Source organism: Microchirus variegatus (genome assembly GCF_963457635.1).
Source record: "Microchirus variegatus genome assembly, chromosome: 20".
Lineage (NCBI taxonomy): Eukaryota > Metazoa > Chordata > Actinopteri > Pleuronectiformes > Soleidae > Microchirus > Microchirus variegatus.
This window is the reverse complement of record NC_139821.1, coordinates 11,582,350-11,601,686: the sequence shown is the minus strand read 5'-3', so window position 1 is coordinate 11,601,686 and position 19,337 is coordinate 11,582,350. Positions and strand designations below refer to the sequence as shown.

The window sequence follows — 19,337 nt, the reverse complement described above, 5'->3', positions numbered from 1 at the left end:
AATCTACCATGTCATCACTTTTTTGATCAGCCTCGCCTGTGAAATATGCTCTCCGGCCTCTCGAAATGTTCTTTATCACCCAGTGTTCACTCCCTCACTCACACACACTACACTTTTTTCCTCTCAGGGTTCAGTGCGGTGAACCCCTGAGCACGCGAACCAGCGCCTGTCTTTCATTTGGCTTTTCCAAAAGCAAACGAGAAAGAGGTGGAGGGCCAAGAGAGACACGGAGAGGAATTATGAGACGTGCTCCCGACATTCCTTCAAATTTAATGGCCACTGTAGTATGTCCTGTTTTAATAAGGAATGAATTTGGGGGGCCCCCGATACTCGCCACGATATCCTACCAGGAGATGACTTAAGGCCTGGTGGTTGGAGCATGAGAGGGGTTTACCTCCACAAATGTTAGCATGTCAGTTACAGGGGTTGAAACGGGAACGTATATCTATGTTCCCCGGGGTCCTATGTTCCCCGCTTTGTATGTGAACATAGGACCCTTTTTTTTGGTGAACAAACCGGGAAACTCCCTCTCTCACTCTCTCTAACCCTTACCCAAACCATAACCCCCAACCCGAACCCCAACCCTTACCCTAACCCTAACCCTTTACCCTGGAGCTCCACACCCAGGCTTCCACAAAATGGGGAACATAGGACCTTTTTTGGGAAAAACGGGGAACATAGGACCCGGGGAACATAGGTACGACCCCGTTGAAACTGTACCTGACGCCCATCAGTCTGCAAAATGTAGTCAAGCAATGGAAATAAAGTGAATCCATCTTTATTCACTGTTTGTTTTTGCAGGTTCCATCTGTTGTTTTTCCCCTTGTTTCCTTGCCTGACCCTGAATGAATATTATCGATGGGTCAGGATAGATGTCGTGTTTGTGTTCCCGTGCCGTTATCCTCCTGCAGTGACACAGCAGACACATGTTGGTTTAATGAAGTTTATGGTTAAATGTGTGGGATTACCGACACCTTCATGTGTAATAATGCTGGTATGAGGGGATAGGATTACTTAAAAACAATCATTTGTGGTTTTGGATCTAGTTTGTCTTGTTATTGGTGCATCGAGGTTAGCCACATAGCCAGTCAGCCTTTGGGGAAAAAACATTTGTGCTGGTCATTCTTGGAACCAATGTGAAAAGAGTTGCATGTAGTAACGTTTTGGAATGGCTTCAGTTCATGGCTTTGGTTTTCCAGCTCATGGCTTTAATGTTTCTGTTTACTGCTCTTTGTTTCTGACCAACAGAGGCCCCTGTTTTTTAAAGGGAAAACCTCTAAAAGCTAACGTACACAACCTGCCAACGAAACCGTGGGTGTGTTCGTCAGCGTACGCGCGGCCCCATAAACTCACATTTTCGTTTGAATAGTCACATTGGAAACACATTGTATTATTTATGGTTTATTTAGGCAGGAAGGTCCCATTGAGATACAAGAGCTCTTCTTCCAGGGAATCTGAATAAACTGAACAATTTCAGATATAAAACTCACAATAGATAGATAGATAGATAGATAGATAGATAGATAGATAGATAGATAGATAGATAGATAGATAGATAGATAGATAGATAGATAGATAGATAGATAGATAGATAGATAGATAGATAGATAGATCCTTAATCCAAACAACAACATGTTTCTTTTATGACGGTCCATAAAATGCATTTGAATGTGTTTAAAGAAGTAGTGAAATCTCACTATATCTCTACCTCCATCTGCCTTCTCTGTGGCTCACTGACACCTGGGAGCAAAGCCAACAAACAGTTAGACCACTGACCCTACGCTATACTAATTCCTTTGAAGTGGACCAACAATCTGCCCAGAGGTGGATATCTTTCTAAATAACAGTGGACTCTTAGAGAGAGAGACGTATTTAATCTGCTCCCTCCCTCCTTTCATATATAGGCCTATAGATGAGCCCCCCCTTGGGGCTGAGGACATAAAGGAAAAGCTTAAAGTTTAATGAGAACCAGCCTGACTAACTGGACATCTTATACAACTGGTGTTACTATTCCAGTGAAACATTCTTCAAATATTCCTCAGAAAACGTCAGCAGATTTCTTTCCACGTGGAGCTTCAGCAGAGTAAAACTGCCATTGAACACCCATCGGTTAGAATACTGTGAAATCCAAGAATGTCATAAAGTCCCTATTTTCATTTACGTTTTCCCTGTGGGTAAATGCTAGAAAATCGTTTACTGGTTACAAAAGGCAAGATAATATACAGGTCTAAAAGATAAGATTACAAAATGCTCCGGTCAGGTCTAAATATAGCCTGTTGGTCTTTGTGTGTCATTAGGTCTCAAGCACCTTGTCACATTACACATAGTCATATTAATGTAAAGCGGATACATTGTGCAAAAATCAACTTTTTAATCATTTTAGTACTTATATTTGGGAGTCTGGAGGCCCTATGAGTAGGCAAAGTGTGAAAAAAGATGACTCACTCATGTTTTTGTGGTCCTCCTCAGTCTAAGTACAGGAGATAAAACATGCGATGTTGACTTCCGCACTCATTGCTACGTCACAATGAGACATTCCTGGAATTGCTGTCTCGCGGAGTTCCAATTTGTCATTAAAAAACGAGAGAGTGCAGGCGAGGGCAATAGTATCCGGAAGAGCGGAAGTCCGCAAAGTGTTCTATTCTTGGCTGCACAGCGCAGCACAGAGTTCTACACAAATGTCCAGCCTCAGAGGATTTATGTGTCTCAGTGGATACATGTTATATATGATAGAGTCTGCAAATGATCGCTTTTTCAAATGCTAACTGCTGTTAGCTGCCGGAGCCTCAGTGACGCTGACGTAGTTTCCTGTGTCTCATTTGCATTTAAAGAGACAGGCACTCGAAACCGTGCGTTCTGAACAGGGCTGTTTTGGCAGGGTGATTGAACTGCTATGGTGCTTTATCCTGAAGGTATTTTGACCAAAGCATGTCACAGACATGTTCATTAGGACACCAGGGAACTAGGTTAACTTGTAGAAAAAGGGGAAAATATGTCTTATTTAAAAAATATTATATACATTTTTATATTGGTGGTGAAGTAGTGCTGAGGCTCCGTGGTGCAAAAGCAAAACGCAGGAAAACATCATTTACAAGAGGGCCCAGTAAATGATACATAAACACAGGAAAGTGTGATTATTTGTTCTCATAAGTGTTTTTGGGACCCGTACAAATGTGGTCGTGCTCTGTGGTGTGAGCCTGGTGTACGGTTTTTTTGCGAGCAAGGGTGTGGCTCGCTGTGTAAATCTGCGTGCACTCTGCTGGTGAAAATGATAATGGTTAAAACCCCGTGGTTTTATCAGACTCCAGAAAGGAGTGTAAACGTTAGATTTGCTGCACGAGACGCACAAACCCCAGCGGTGGAACACAAGATAGGAGAACTGACACCGATAACATCAAAATCAAATTCATGGTTTCCTTGCAGTGGTTTCCTCCTCGCTGTAGCTCCTGTGTTTGATTTAGAGGCCGTTGCTGCCAAACACACAGTCCTCCCTCTCTTTATCTGCTAATGGCAGAAGTTTTCTGCAAATGCCAAGACATTCCTGCAGTTGGGTGGTAGAATTTCTGTATTTCTTTCACTTTTTCCACTCTGTGTCTTTTCGTTTAAATCCCCCCCTCTCTCTTTATCTCGCTTTCCTCCGTCAGACACGTGAAAAGCTGCGGTTTGAGGTATCTTTCTCCTGCCTGCCATCGACTCAACGGCCTGAGAGAAAACTGCTCGCCTTTTGTGTGAGCGTGTGTTTGTCTGCAGCTCGCAACATCGGATATGACTCTGTGTGCAATCTAAGGCAGCCCGTATCATAATGACTGCTCATTATGCGCTCATATAAAGATATATTTATACACTTGAGGACATAACCTCATCGCTCATCTACATAACAATTACAGCCCGTTTTATAGGCCTCATTGGAGCCATAGAGGAAGGCCAGAATGCACTCGGTGCAAAAAAAAAAAATGGTCCGAGTGACAGACAGGTTGGGAAATGAACAACAGCCACCAGTCATACTCTGGTTACAGTTCCGCAGTGGCTGTAAGTTTGTCTACCAAACTCTCTGGCAGATAGAAAAATAGAACAGTTAGTGGTCCCATACTATTCTGTGTGGTTATCTTTTATAACAGGGGGAAGTAAGATTCAGCAACCACCGAGGCCAAAAGCCTAATCTATTTCCAACAATTAGAAATGGGCTAGAAATACTAGTGACAAATGGAGTTCATCAGTCCATCCATCCTCTAAACCACTTATCCTGTTGAGGGTCACTGGGGGATTTGGATTCAATCACAGTTTCCACCCAGAAAAGGACGAATGGAACTCTAACCGGTGACATACAATATACTCGGGTCCACATAGTATAATAACTGAAACATACACTCAAAAAAAGATTTATTACCCAGAGTCTTTGCGGCAGGAGAAATGAGCTCACCATCCATCCGTCACCAACTGCACTGAGTTTCAAACTCTTCGTGTCTGTGGCTCGGACTCCTGCTGTTTTTGATTGAACTCTCTCGTGTCATCACATTTGCAGATGATCAACTTCACTATGTTTCAAAGTCCAAAAAAAACGAGATTAAGGGTGAATTCCAATTCCTTGCTTAACCCTCAATCTCAAAAGTGCTGTCCCGAAAAATGAAGTTGAGGGGCAAGTTTAAGGGCTGTATCGCCCTCAATATTGAGATTTTCCAAGACCACCGTTGGGAGCAAGGGCTACCCAGAATGCATTGCGTGTTTTCACATAAGAAAGATGGCGTCGAAAGCAGCGAATCGAGTGCGATACAAATGAAGCATTTTCTTTGTTAATAGAGATATAAAAATGATGAAAACCATTGTATTATCTTAGTTTAGGCCCATATTATGGATTACTGACGTCATTGTTGCGTAACATTTATTTTTAATTTTTCGATCTTTTGTCAATAGTCGGCCGGTGCGGACAAGCGATCGTTTGCTATCGTTTTTACTTTTCGATAAGTCGTGGTGTGTGGTAACTGTCAGCTGAATATGTCTGTGGTTGTGGTATTTGTATGAGTATCATCTTATAACTCACTGACAACCTAATAACTTGACTGACAAACAGATCGTAATAAATTGTGACGTAAATGTGTTCTTGATAGACTGGACACAAATTTTGCGCTATTCTGCCCCCCACAATCAGAAGAGGTTTCTGCATTTAAGGGGTGTCCCATTTCTAAGTGACAAAATAATCCTCAACACTTGGTTTTGAGGGCCTGTTAAGAGGGTTGAACTTGAGGGTTAAGATAGGAATTGGAATTGGCCCTAAACCCCAGTCAGAAACCACTCTGCTGCACATTTAGTGCCTTTATTATCATTAACAGTATGTGGACACGGGCCACTATTTTTGTTGTTGTTGTTGTCAGTCTTGCTGTTATTAATGCCCGCACACATTCCAGTTTGTAGTTTATACAGACAGAGTTCATCTGACACGCTCTCGCGGCTGTTAGAATGGGGAAGTCAGGGAGTGTTATAAAATGGACTATACTTGTTGCTTTTAGTCTTTTGACGGGTTTGTTGAAAATGACACAAGAGTGATGACAGCATTTATCTTTAAACGCGGATAATCTGATAATTCTGCGAGTGACAGCTGTAACTCATGTGACCTGCATGTATGGGGAAAACCCATCTTAGCGATAACCTGTGTAAAAACATAGGTACTGGTTTTTACGGCTACACAGGAAAACATGACTGAAAGTGTCGCAGTTCAAAAAAAAAGGCTTTTACGCAAACCTACCTGTCTGGTTTTAAATTAAATGTTTATTTAAGAATTAGCTCTCGCAGATCAAGGACAGCAGTTGACAGCGACACGGTAACTAAATCCCAAAAAATCTAAAAAAATTTAATACTGGTGTTGAATAAAAAGCAGAATTGTGGAAGTCATACCTGAGACTTCGGTGGAAGAAAAACTCCTGTCCTCGTAGCCTTGACAGAATTAGCATTGTTACCGGTAAGAGGCCTTGGCAGCTGAAAGATAAGCAAAGGTGTAATAAATTACAGGATAAGTCAACACTGCGCAGATGTGATACCGTGATGCAGAATGAATAATCGAGAACATATGGCGAGTTTCACTCAAACATGAGCTTTAAATTGTTTTGAAAAATGAGCGATAAAAAAAAACTAAAAAAAAACACAAAACTCGCGCCTGGTGTACTAAACCAAAAACACATTCTGTTGTTTATGACATTATGGTCATATAATCAGGGACACGTAAAAAAAAAAGAAGAAGAGAATTAGACACTTTACCAGAGGCCAAAAGTCGTAAGTAGCCTGGAGTTTGATTTTTTTGTGTGTGTACAGTACATACTGCCCTTTCTGCCAGTGCACTTAAGACAAACCCAGGATACATTTGCTTATGTGTGATGCTAGAGTTTAATTACAGTTAATAATTGACTCGCCGAGACACATTACAGCTTATCAGACGCTACACGCATCATCAATCATAAAAAGGAGCCGTGCGTTTTAACTACTTGCAGGCGTGTGTGTGTGTGTGTGTGTGTGTGTCCTGAGCATAATGTTTAACATCTATTTAGTTAATATGTAATAACGTCATTTTATGCTGCAAACGTCTATATAGTTTGTAAGAATTTGAGAATTAGCTCCTGTCACTGTTTAACCAGGCAAATATATTTGTTTATTTGTAACTCAGGATGTGACATTTAGCTTGTGGTTTAGCAGCAGACAGACATGCTGCTTTCTGTCAAAACTCTCTAATCTCTCTCTGACACACACACACACACACACACACACACACACACACACACACACACAAACACAGGGTTCACCATAGGCGTGGGTGCACATTTTGCCTCCTTTGAGCTGATCAGTGCAAAGAGGACATCCGATGACTAAGTGTTGCTTGGTTCATAAATTGGAAATGTGAAAGTTCACAAGTCTAGGTGATCCTGTGACCCTGATGTCTCAGAAACGTCTCACCCTGCAAACACCTGCACGCTCTTTCTCTTTTCTCACACCCCCTCCCAAAAACCAAACCGCGGCTGCCCATCTTCTATCCCCGACAATAACCGTAAATATAAAAGTCACTTTTTACTGCAGGTGATCATCAGAAACTAAACAGAAAAGCACTAAAAGAGCACCAGCTTGGAGGCGAAACTGAAGATGTGCAGTTGAATCTGGCCAACTGAAGTAACCGGGATGTGCTTGAATCTTGTGCTAAAGTGGACTCTCCCAACTGTAGTTGTGGTTGCACTGAGCAGCTCTCAGGCATGAGTGTGGGTTTGAGTTGTGTAACTATACTCCCCCAATCTGATGTTGAAAAAAAAGTCAACTTAAAGCTCACATCGAGGAGGGTTTATAGGCAGAAATGAAATACACTACTGAGGTTTCTATGTTTGTATAAGTGTATAATAACGAATCATGCGGCAGCAGCCAGAATGGAGAAAATAACCAGACTGCATTTTGAAAAGAAGACTTCACAAATGAAGCAGAACGACATGCTTTCTGGTATGTGAAGGCTACCATCATTTCCTGATGCAAATGGGAAAGGGAGGGGTGTGTGGAGAGTTTGTTACAATGTGCAGTTTCACAGTTTCCAGTTAAAGTTAACGTCATGTAACGATAGAAGTAAAACAGCACAGTATACCATCAAACTATCAATAGTTCGTTGTTTGTTGTTTTTAGCCATAACGCCTCAGTAGCACCAAAACATCTGATCAACGCCTGTGCCTACAGAAAAACAGTGCAGCATTTGCATGCACAAACACATTATCTTCCATAAAGACCAACAGCAACACAGACACGATGCACATCCATTGCAATGTGTCTGTTTTCTGGGTGCATCCGAGTCACACCAAGATGAAAACATCTCATCTTGGAACATTGCAAGGCTTTAGCTTTCAGCAAACCTTCTGACCAAAGAAGTATCTGGTCATCTCAGCAGCTCCCAGATTATCGTTGATTATGCTGGGGACACACGATAAGATTTGTTTTGTTGCCCAATTTTACCCAGGATTCACAGTTTGTGCAGGAGTCTGCACCAATCAACACTAGTCGGGTACAGTCACGGATGTATTATATGAGCTGGATAGAGCACCACCCCCTCTGCCTTGAAGACAATTTTTACATGGTGGCCACTGTGGGTACTGCAACAGAAAACCCCATGGAGCCCAAAAGCAATTTTCCCATTGACCGCAATAGTAAAAGAGACGCCTGTAAAAGTGTCCACAGGACACCTCGAGACATGGACACGGGCTTTTATAGATCTTTATATGGTAGTGACACTACTGCGCATGCTCTATGGGCCTCATAACCCGGAAATAAACGCGGAAGTCAAAAACCTTTGTGGCATATGCGCTGGGTGAGCAGCTTCATAGGAATGAACGGAAGCAAGGGGCGGTGCTCTATCCAGTTCATAGAATACATCCATGGGTACAGTCCAACTTACTCGAAGACATGGTTCGCTCTCACGTTTGATGCCTTCAGTTGGCTTCAGTTGGCTTGGCAAACGGCAAACCCGTGGCCAAGCGGAAAGGGAACTTGGCTCGTAACCAGACGGTTGGTGGTTTGAGTCAAAAAGGGCTGAGCAAGATACCCAACCCCCATTGCTCCCCTGGCTGCCCACTGCCACTAATTCCAGTAAGGTTTCTAGTAGAGGACGGGTTAAATGCAGGGAAGGAATTTCCCTATGGCGATTAATAAAAAAAAGAACAAACATACGCACAAACAAATCATGTGGTCTGTCATCCCTCATCAAGTGCAGTCGTTAAATGTGTCATCCCTAGTATTTCTAGTCGTCATAAAAAAATCTGCTGAAACCAGCGAGATAGCACGAACGCCAAGTCTTTTCAAAATCAGTAACGACGACTTTGAAAGTTATGCCTTAGTAACAACAGGTAGAACAGGAGTGCAACACGAGCCCCTAATACTGTACTGAATTTCTCAAGCACAGGAAAGCAATAGTTTATCTGAAGACATCATGATAGAAAAGAAAATATGCAAGCTGTCAAACACAAACAAAGCTGCTCTCCAGCTCTAATTAAATTGTCACTTTCTCTTTCCACCTACATGGAGAAATCCTTCGCTGGGCGCGCTCGCTGCCACCCAAAACTTCAACTTGAAATGAATCCCTCTCGATTGTATAATACAAAATAATGTATGGGTTTTTCTTGTATCCATGTGGGAAATGAATTTGGGTTCTGAGTTCCTGTGGGTAGCATCACAATAATATTTGCTACAGACTTGAAATATCTCAACTCCTGTGCTGAAGTTTCCCAGAGAGAAAAAAAAACACAGAGACGCACCAAAATTGTTTGTTCCATATCCAGCTGTTGTGAATGGTTCATGGTTTTCTCCCTCTGGGGCTCCAGTAGATTTCTCAGTCAGCTTAGGGCCATGCATTTTTGACACACACTGGTGTCAGTGGCAGGGCGAGTTGGTCCATGTGGGAGGAGGTCAGATCTCTGGAGTCAGAAACAAACTTGTCAGTGGACTCAGAGCATCGTCCTCTCTGAAACACACAGTAACCCTTTGTGTCTACACTGTGCTTGCACGGAGGACAGTGATGGAGAAACAAAGGCAGACGGAGAAGAAACCAAGTGTACCAACTAGTGTCGTTTCCTGAATCCCGAACCGCAACATCCCTCTGAGCATCTGTCGCACTTCGGCAGACTGTGATTACAGCCACATGCTCAACAACTCTCCGTATACTATGAATGTGCTATGAATGTGGCCCAGCAGGACAGCCTGGTAGTTATGAAAACCAGTGTTGTTGCTGCAAGGCTTATTCCAGGAAAACATAGGGTTACACATGAGACCGTGGCTGTGGATATGGTCTGCTAATCCTGGCAAAGGAGTATGAATATGCATGCAGAGGGGAAGAGGAAGGTCTTAGTTCTCTTAGTGGGAGGTTTGACCCTGATCAAAAATGTCCAATGGTTATTGGAACTGAACATGAGGAACCTTGACATGACTAAATTACACGAGGTACATGCTTTACAAATATAATAAAGATTGATTGACTTTATGGCTGTTAAACATGGAGTCTCATTTTTATGTCATCAAATGGTAACATTTTAGGATGAAGTTCCACGTCTACTATACTTGATCTCATATATTCCATTTCCTGTTGTGGAGTTTTCTATATCCTTCCTTGTTTTCATACACACTTAGAAATAAAAGTTCCACCTGGAACCCTTTTTGAGGGTTCCACCTGGAACCCTTTTTGAGGGTTCCACCAAGAACCCTTTTAAAACCCTTTATTCAGGAAATGGGTTTTAAAAGGGTTCTCTGGATCAAAATGGTTCTTACTGGAACCATTAGTGTTACCAAGAACCCTTGATAAACCCTTTCTTCGGGAAAGGGTTTTTCCAAAGCAAATGGTTCCAGGTAGAATCTCAGCCCTTGTAGAAGGAACCTTTTGGAACCCTTATTTAAAAGAGTGTAGGAATGTATCCAGTAGATCCCCTCACATAACCTCTCTCATCTTATTCTTGCTACCAAATGGACTGGAACGTGTTATGCAACATTATGCATGCACAGTTTGCTCATACAGTCCTTGCAGTCACGAATTGTTGGGGTGCCCAAGTGTGTCTTTGCGTTCATGGATGGACGACAAAATTCAGGCCATGGCGGACCTCTGTGGACTCAAGGGTGAGGAAAGTATGAATCCGGCTATACGCAACAGATGACCTGAAGCAATTTTTAAATGTTTTAAGAGTCTAAATTTACTTAAAAGACACATGGAAGCAACAAGAGGTATTATTAAAAAGAAATGCTTGTCAGGTTAAGGCCCTGGTGTACATCGCTGGCATATTGCGTCGCATATAGCGGATCCCATCAGGGTCCTGTAGTATCCCACTTCACCATCAGGTGGCAGTACAAGTTTGGACGCAGGGAATAGGACACATTTCTACCAAAAAAGAATAGAACAATGCTACAGCTCCCAAGGACACGTCTGGGTCACAGATGGAAGGCCCGTCGGGCCAGGGGGAGTCAGGGTGTCAGTTAGTTCGTGGGTTGCCAGGTTGAGGCTAGGTCGACTATTATATATTATATAACTACAAAAATAGTTACAGACAATACATTATCATCGCCCCGCTTTGTTGTTTGATACTTGCTGAATCGCCAACTGATTCAGAGTCTATAAAAAAGTCAGTTTGACCAACTCCTTTGGTCCAAGAAACCACTCACTGCATTCCAAAAAAGTTGAGATATTTTTACGTTGGTGCAACACAGATGCAGCCAGAAACACTGAAGGGTCACAACAGATGTACATCAGAACCGAGTTTAGAGGCTATTACACACGAGAACACGTCCAGGAGAATCCGTACAAGTTTTGTATTGTTTCGGCTTTTTATCCACACGGCACTTTGAGATCACATTTGTTTGATATACGCAACTTTGTCAAGCTATGTCATAGCCCCACCTTTCTCTTGCAGTTGCTGTCATCTTCATCTTCTACTTGGGTTTGGAGTTTGTTTGTTCTATTCCCAATATGTTAACCTTTGTTTACTTTCCCATTTTGTGATACACAGCATGCAAGTATGCACATTCTCTTCTTCTTTGTTTTTGGTTTACTACTGTAGCAGCGTTACAGCATCACATAGAGGCCTGGCATATGTACTACAGAGTCATTTTGGGTGGGGGGGTTTCTTTTCTTGTGTATCTTGAAATGATGCCATATTTAGAGAAGAAATTTAACCAGAAAGTAAAAGATTGTATGTCGAAAGCTGTGCTTCCCTGTAAATGTGATCCCTCAGATCACTTCATTTACATTTTTTTTAAAAGGTTGTAATAGAATTATTATGAAATAACGCCTTCCCCAGCTTAACATGTGCTCTCTCAGACCCTGCTGACCCACAGCACACAAGAAAAAAATCTTCATGAAGGCATTTAACGTTCGCCCCCTCAAAGGGTCGTGACCCAAACTCAGCCTATCACAGCACCAATCAGGCACATCAGAGGTTTGTTTGCCCTCACCCTGAACCTGTGAGTACTGATACTTCCTGTAGCCACACGTCTGTCCTCAGGTCAAACATCACTCACTGCCAGAAAACCCCAGTGCAAAGGGTCAACTCTTCACAGGTCGTACACGGCCAGCTCCCATTTCAAAAGTTGTTTACTTTTTTTTTTTTGTCGCAAGTAGCAAACACTTTGAGGTGATACACGGACAGAGATATTACACCAGCAACTCAAAGTTGATCTTGGCCGCGTGGAATAGCCACCATCGTTAATACTGTATTACAGTCGAATAGATGCATATCAGTTACCAGCTATTTTCAGCCAAGTTCAGAGAGGAAACAGCAAATGTACTAAGTCGAATAAGTACAGATAAGTAGCATTGTTTGCATGAGCACACAGCAGCGTGCCAACACACATGTCTACTTTGGAAGTAGTGGCTGATGAACTGTCTGAACTGTGATGGGGACATGGAGAAGACATGGACTCGGGTCATTTACCGGATTCTTTCTTTTTATACATCTCATCAACAACTACTAAAGGTATTTCCATTCTTGTAGTCCCAGGTAACTGTGCACAAATCTGACATATTTGTTGTGTTTTTCTGTAGAATACGATTTTGTTTTGCTGAAAATTTAAATTTAAACTGGTTTTAAACCTGTTGTGTATCCAGGGAAATGTGTTTTGCTAGAGTTTGTTGTTTTATTATACTCCCTGGTAATTACAAACCAGACCAACCAGGACCAAAATCCAAAGGATTGCAAATTTAAAGATGATTAGTCTGCCTGAACCATCTCTTAGTTATGCTGCTATAGACCTAGACTGCTGGGGGGAATTCCTGTGGTGCACTCAGGGTACAAATATGACTTAAGTACATGTCATTAACCTTACTCTTTCTCTCCCAAGTTTGTGTCTTTCCTTCCTGTCTACTCTCTCTCCTTGTGTCCTCATCTTGCAGGCTGCAGGATCCAGATCCAGTTTATCATTCATACCGTATCATCACCATCATTATTATGCTATAATTATACCAGTATAATTCCTTATCAACAACCTCTGCTGCTGCTTGTATAAATGACGTTGTAGTTCTATAAACATGTCATAACTGACTCAGAACCGTCCCCCACCTCTCCTATGTTCCCCATTTTTCCTTTCACCCCAACCGGTCGAGGCAGATGGCCGCACATCTTTTGAGTGTGGTTTGGCGCTATACACATAAAATGTAATTGAATTGAACCCTGACGTCTTCAACTTCCCTGATTAACTTCCCTTCACCTTACTGCAGACAGTCACTGAAAGTTTACAAGAGCCTGGAGGGAAACAAATAGACGTGATCTGGCTTTGTGACAAACATTCAACTGTGGAGTCTTTTGCATTGTTGTCACCTGAAGGGTAAATGATGCATTAGCATAACATTAGCGTTAACAGCTGGTCATATAATGTAAATAATTGCTGTGTTAACATTGCTGTGCAGATTTGTACGTCAGTTAGACTGAGTCCACGAAACCCGTTGTTTGTTGGTTTCATTTGCTCCGTTTACTCCCGTTAGCCTGTTAGCTTGTCTCTGACTGTTTTGGCATCCCGGGGCACAATAGCGATCCACAATCTTCACTTTTATGACCGAGACAGACGACGGAGAGAGACAAGTTGTGCGACATATTGCCTAATTTATGTGTTGTCTAACCCTAACCCGTAGTATCCTGCTCGAGGGTGTAGACAGAGAGAGTTCTGTGGTGCTGACAGCTTCATTAGCTTCGTGTGAACCCATTTATGGGCTGGAATGTAACAGCAGTTACATACTACAGTTTTAAGGAGCCTGAGTGTGAATTTGTCGACTATGATAATACATTTATAGTATTGTAATGTAACAATGTTATCTAATAATAATGTAATAATGCAATTTTATTCATCAATTCATCATCTATGATCTAATTAAATGTATTTTTCACGAAACAACATGTATCCTTAATGCAGACAGAAGGCCGCAACTGTTTAAGGATGCTGCAGTTTTGCCATTCACCCATACACACATCTTTCATATCTATTCACATGCTGCAAGTGTCTTGCTCAAGGACACACTAAGGGAGCTTTTACACCTATAGTTCGATTGCTTTGGTCCGCACCAGTCAGAAAAATGTTACAATGTAGCAAACAGACGTGGGTACTGTTTGCTTTCACATATGCATAGTTTCTAAACGCACCAAAATAGACCGCGAAGACCATCGGCACCGGAACGGGGCTAACCCCGATTTCCACCAGGCACGCCGCGGCTTCTTGTGTGAATACGGCTGGCTCGCAAGGCTGCGATGCGCTGATGGCAGTGCTGCGCAGCCGTGACGCGCCCGGTGGGGATTGAAGCTGGGCTGAGAACATCGCAAAACCGGAAATCCGGGGTTATCCCGTATCTCATATCCATAATGCATTAACCTAGACCGTTTCTTCCCATTTGGTTTGGTTGCTTTCACACCAGAGGAACCGTACCAAAGTAGGTCAGATAAAGCGGTCCGAGACCACCCCTTCAGGCAGGTCTCTGACCGGTTGATTTGGTGCGCACCAAAGGACCAAGATTACATTCACACCTACGCAAACGCACCAAATCACAGCTGGGGTTAGCAGAGCCAGGAATTGAACCCATAGCCTTCCAGTTGAAAGACAACTTGCCCTACCACTGAGCTACCATGACTCAATCCTAACCCCTCACTTTTATAATACTTACAATAAATGTCATATACTTTAAGACTTTCATTTATAAAAAGCGACTTTTTCAGTCATTTTCTGGGAAGATACTTGGACTTTTACTCAAGTATCCATTTTAGGTACTTTATACAAGACATTTAATGCAACATCCTGCCTGTTTGCATGCTAAGCTCACAGTGCTTCTCACTGTCCCCTCCATCAGGAACATAGCAGCCTGCACCATCTTGGTGACCCCAGCTTTGAGGCAAACTAACCGCTCCAACACTGCAGCAGCAGCAGCAGCAGACCAGCCAGCATCTGAGGTTACACAGCACAGCTGCATGAGTCACACAGCCCGAGAGCAAAAACTGAAAAGTGTAAAAACTTCACATTGGCAGATTAGTTTGTTTACATCCTGCACTGGACGCGATTTGGCTGCGCTGCAGCATGACGCAGCCAAGGAGCCCATCCCCTCTTTAACTCTGTCCTTCTATGCCCCCGTCCCCTTGTTTTTCTTCCTTCATTCCTTCTTTTCTTTCCTCCCTCTCCCTCCTGACTCTCTCCTCTCCATCTTTCCCGCCTCTAATGCTGCCAACACCACATGACCATGAGGCAGAGTGGGACGGGGGGGGGAGAAAAAGTTGGGAAAAAAAGAGGACAAATTAATAACACAAACCAGATGGAGAAGTTATATTTCCAGAATAAAACAAGACCCTTTAAAAAAGAAAAAAAAAAGAAAATGCTCCTTCTCTCTTCAGCAGAGTTTGCCAAGTTATGAGGTCATACTTTGTAGGCCCTCTGCTGAAGATCTATTCATAGCGTCAGCTCCAAGATGTCAGACGTTTACGAGCCGTTCCTCCTCTCGTTATCTGCAGCAACAATTAGGGAGGCCTGCTAATTTAACGCTGGGAATAACGTAAAGTGCTTTCCTGACAGCGAAGCGGTGCGTTCAGGGACACACATCATGAACAACATCATACATCATGAAACGTACAGTTGGTGAAAGCCATCATGAGGCCGCGGCTTTGTGTGCAACTGAGACTGAGACAGAGCAAACTCTCCATCAGCCTCAGGTTTGAGGTCACGTCTGGCACCGCGCTCTGAAACCCACGAGACAGTGATGTCATACCTGCATCATCTATTACCTCGCTTGCTACACCATGTTGAGGTCAGAGGTTTCCCCCCCTCTCCCTTATGTTGACTATAACCCTCTAAATCCCCCCTCAAAAGTTGTATTTTAGTCCTTTTTTTGAAGAACAAAGATAACATTTCAACATCTCTGCTTGATAATTATGCCCCGCGGCAAATGTAAACAAACGAATAAATGCATCTTTGGCAAGAGGCGCAGCGGCGTGCTTACAGAGAGCTGACAAACACTTTTTAAAGACCTTCACACAGGTGATTCCAGTTAGAGCCGACCGGCCTCTGGTCTGCTCGGCTGCAGCTGCACTAATGAGAGGGATCATCACAAACAGGTGCAACAGCCTCAGAGTGATGACCATGTGAGCATGAACACTGGATTTCCACGATAGTTTGACAGAAACTAGTGCAGCGCCCGTAGGAAGTATGTATTCCTATAGTGGGAGCTGAAGAAGATTTTTCAGTTATGGTAATGCATGATAAGGAACGTAAAGGCTCACATAATGGCTAACACTCAGAGTCGATTCTAGTCTGTAGGGGCCCTAAGCAAAAATTCACAGGGGGCCCTTCGAACCAGTGTTAAAAAAAAAATGTTTTTCAAAATGAATGAAATGACATGGAAAAACCTTCTAATTAAAAAGTATGTCACTGAATAATAACAATGAGTGCAGTTGCTCCACTGTATTTGCGTCCTGTCTCCTTCATATGTTATTGTCATTACACTGTGGCTGGAAACCCGGAGAAAATTAAGAGGAAATTGGTGTTTCAATGACCGGAAATCAAAGTTACTTATGAGAACCTGAGCTAAATGTCATGCGTCGGTGAGATGCGAAAAGGACTTTTAACCCCCCGACGTGAAAGACTCAATTTAACGAGAGGATAGAGGCCCATAATTTACCTGTTTAATGCACTTTACAAGCCATATTCGGAGTATGACTCCTGAATGGTGTGACAGGATGGAAATGCATTTGGAGACGATCCAGTTACTTTTGTGTGTGTACACAGTGTGTGTGTGTGTGTGTGCATGCGCTGTAAATGTAGCTATCGGGTTCCGTTTAAATAAAAAGAAAAGCAACAGTTTATGTCGTTGGACACAAACATGTGAACAGAGGCAAAACTGAATAAAATAATTTAATCAGAATCATGTTTTCGCAGCACAGATTTAATAGTGTGTGCATGCCCTGCAGGGGCATGTTAACAATAAATCATGTGAGAATTAATTATGTGCAGGCATGGACATGTGTGTGTGTGTGTGTGTGTGTGTGTGTGTGTGTGTGTGTGTGTGTGTGTGTGTGTGTGTGTGTGTGTGTGTGTGTGTGTGTGTGTGTGTGGGTGGGTGTGCGTGGGTAGGCGACCTCTGTTGACATTTCTATGTGCAGCTACTGTATAGACAGGGTTTTATTCAGTTTTATCTTTTTTCTTTCTTTAAATTCAAACTGATGGAAATGGAAAACTCACGTACTGACTGGTTTGTCTGTTGGTCCCTGTAGAATCATCATGATGGTGCAAAGTCCTGACACCTGCCTTGACCTTTTCTGGGCCTCCTGTCAGAGATCATCCATCTGAAATTGGAGCGATTTAGATCGTTTCAGTTGATTTTTGTGGGCACATACACAAACTACTGTTACTAGAAATGCGTTTCCAACTCGGTTGATGTTAAACGAAACCAAAAATAACACATGATACACTGGAAAAACGAAGATGGTTGACGAAACTCACTTTAATTGCTCAGTTCATTCAAACTGAAGAGATTATATGAAGCCAACTTTCATACAGAGTTTGTATGAACTTAGAGGTATCGCGTCCTCTTTAGGTCTTAGGCATGTATATCGCCATAAACTATGTAACGTTATAAAAGGGGAGGCAAAAATGAAGGACAGCTCTGTCAAATATAATGCATCACGTTATTCCATCTGATATGTCCAGCCCTAGTCAACAGCTAACGTTACCATCAATTATAATACATACAGAATTGTGTGTCTTAGAGCCACTCATTTATGATAAAACACTTTAAAGGTGCATTATGTAATAAATCTAAAGCATCTGGCCATAAAAATCCTCCTAATATGTCACAGAGACTCAGGAATAATGTTCATATAACAAACTGAACTCACCAACAACAACAGTACAGCCAAAATATTTGCATTAAAAAAAATATTTTGCAGACTGCAAATCATGTTTATGCTTTGAAATCACGTTTTGGCATGTGGCGCCACCTACCGCCGTCTACCAATCATTGCAGTCAGTATAGTCTCAGCTGCAGAGCAACCACGGGGTTGCCAGTTACGTCAGAAAACGAGACCTAAAAGACCTCGGTATTTTTAATTTGAATGTAGAAACCGTTTTTGGCCACATTCTTACATATGGCACCACAAGTGTGTAGCTGAGGCACAGCTGCCAGTGAGGTGATAGAATATAATATATGTTTGCTAGCAATATTTTTCATAACAGTAATAATAAGACATTTGGTCATAATTATCCCATTATTAAATGTATCATATACAACATTCAATTACATGTATAAATACACTTGTTAGAGCCCGAGCCATGAATGGCAGTGGCCCGAAAGGGCTCCTGGTATGATTATTTTTTTTTTTATATATATTAATGCATTCATTTTGCATCATAAATAGTATTATTAGTATTAAGTATACATGTGATATCATGATGCAATATTGTGAACAGTTGTCTGAGTTTGAGGCCCCTGCTTTATTGTCACAGGGGGCTAAAAGAAAGCAGAAAATTCAACGCGCCGGAATCGGACGCTCACTCAAACCGAGAAAAAGGTCATCAAAATAGCTGTCAATTAATTTTGTTAACCACTGCCGCCCTAGTCTGTTTTATGAAGCAGAGGAAAAGTGGATTGATCATTTCTACCCTGTTGCAGTTTCTCTCTCTCTCTCTCTCTCTCTCTCTCTCTCTCTCTCTCTCTCTCTCTCTCTCTCTCTCTCTCTCTCTCTCTCTCTCTCCCTCTCACACACACACACACACACACACTGTGTGTGCTATTATTCTTTAGAACTGTGCACTGACGGGCTAAAAAAAAAAAAGTTAATGTCCAACTTCAACCCTAACTTAACCACAATTCAAATTATCTTAGCCTAAAATTCAGCTGCCTTATTATAGGACTAAGTTTTGGTATCCATGAGGACAACTGGTCCTGATAAGTTCAGGGTTTATGCGAGAAAAAGGTCCTGAAGAGGCTATGAATACACACACACACACACACACACACAAACACACACATAGAGTAATCTCTCTCTCTCTCTTGCTCCTGCAGGCTGGTATCAACAGGAAAGAGTCAGCCAATGAAACTAATTGGGTGGTGTGTGTTTTATGAAAAGAACAGCGTGTACTGTCCTCTGCTCCCTCCCACACTTCTCTGACTGGCTGGATACTAAGTGGTCTGCTTTTCTTCTCTCTGCTGTGATTGGAGCCCGGGAAAGCCAATAACCTTAAACTCTAGCAGCACCTCCACCAAACACCACCCCTTTTTTTTTCCCTCAGCTCATACTCTTGTTGTTTTCAACTTTAAAGGTAGAGCAGATCCTGGCTAAGACGATCCAGCACAGTCAAATGAAGTTTAAGCACCAAATACTGCATTT

At 42.4% G+C, this 19,337-nt stretch overlaps 1 protein-coding gene across 1 annotated transcript in view; it reads left to right on the top strand.

Annotated features, from left to right (window-relative positions):
- cdkn1d (cyclin-dependent kinase inhibitor 1D) overlaps positions 1-19,337 on the top strand; it is a 297,559-nt gene that overhangs the window by 102,620 nt on the left and 175,602 nt on the right. The window lies entirely within an intron of this gene.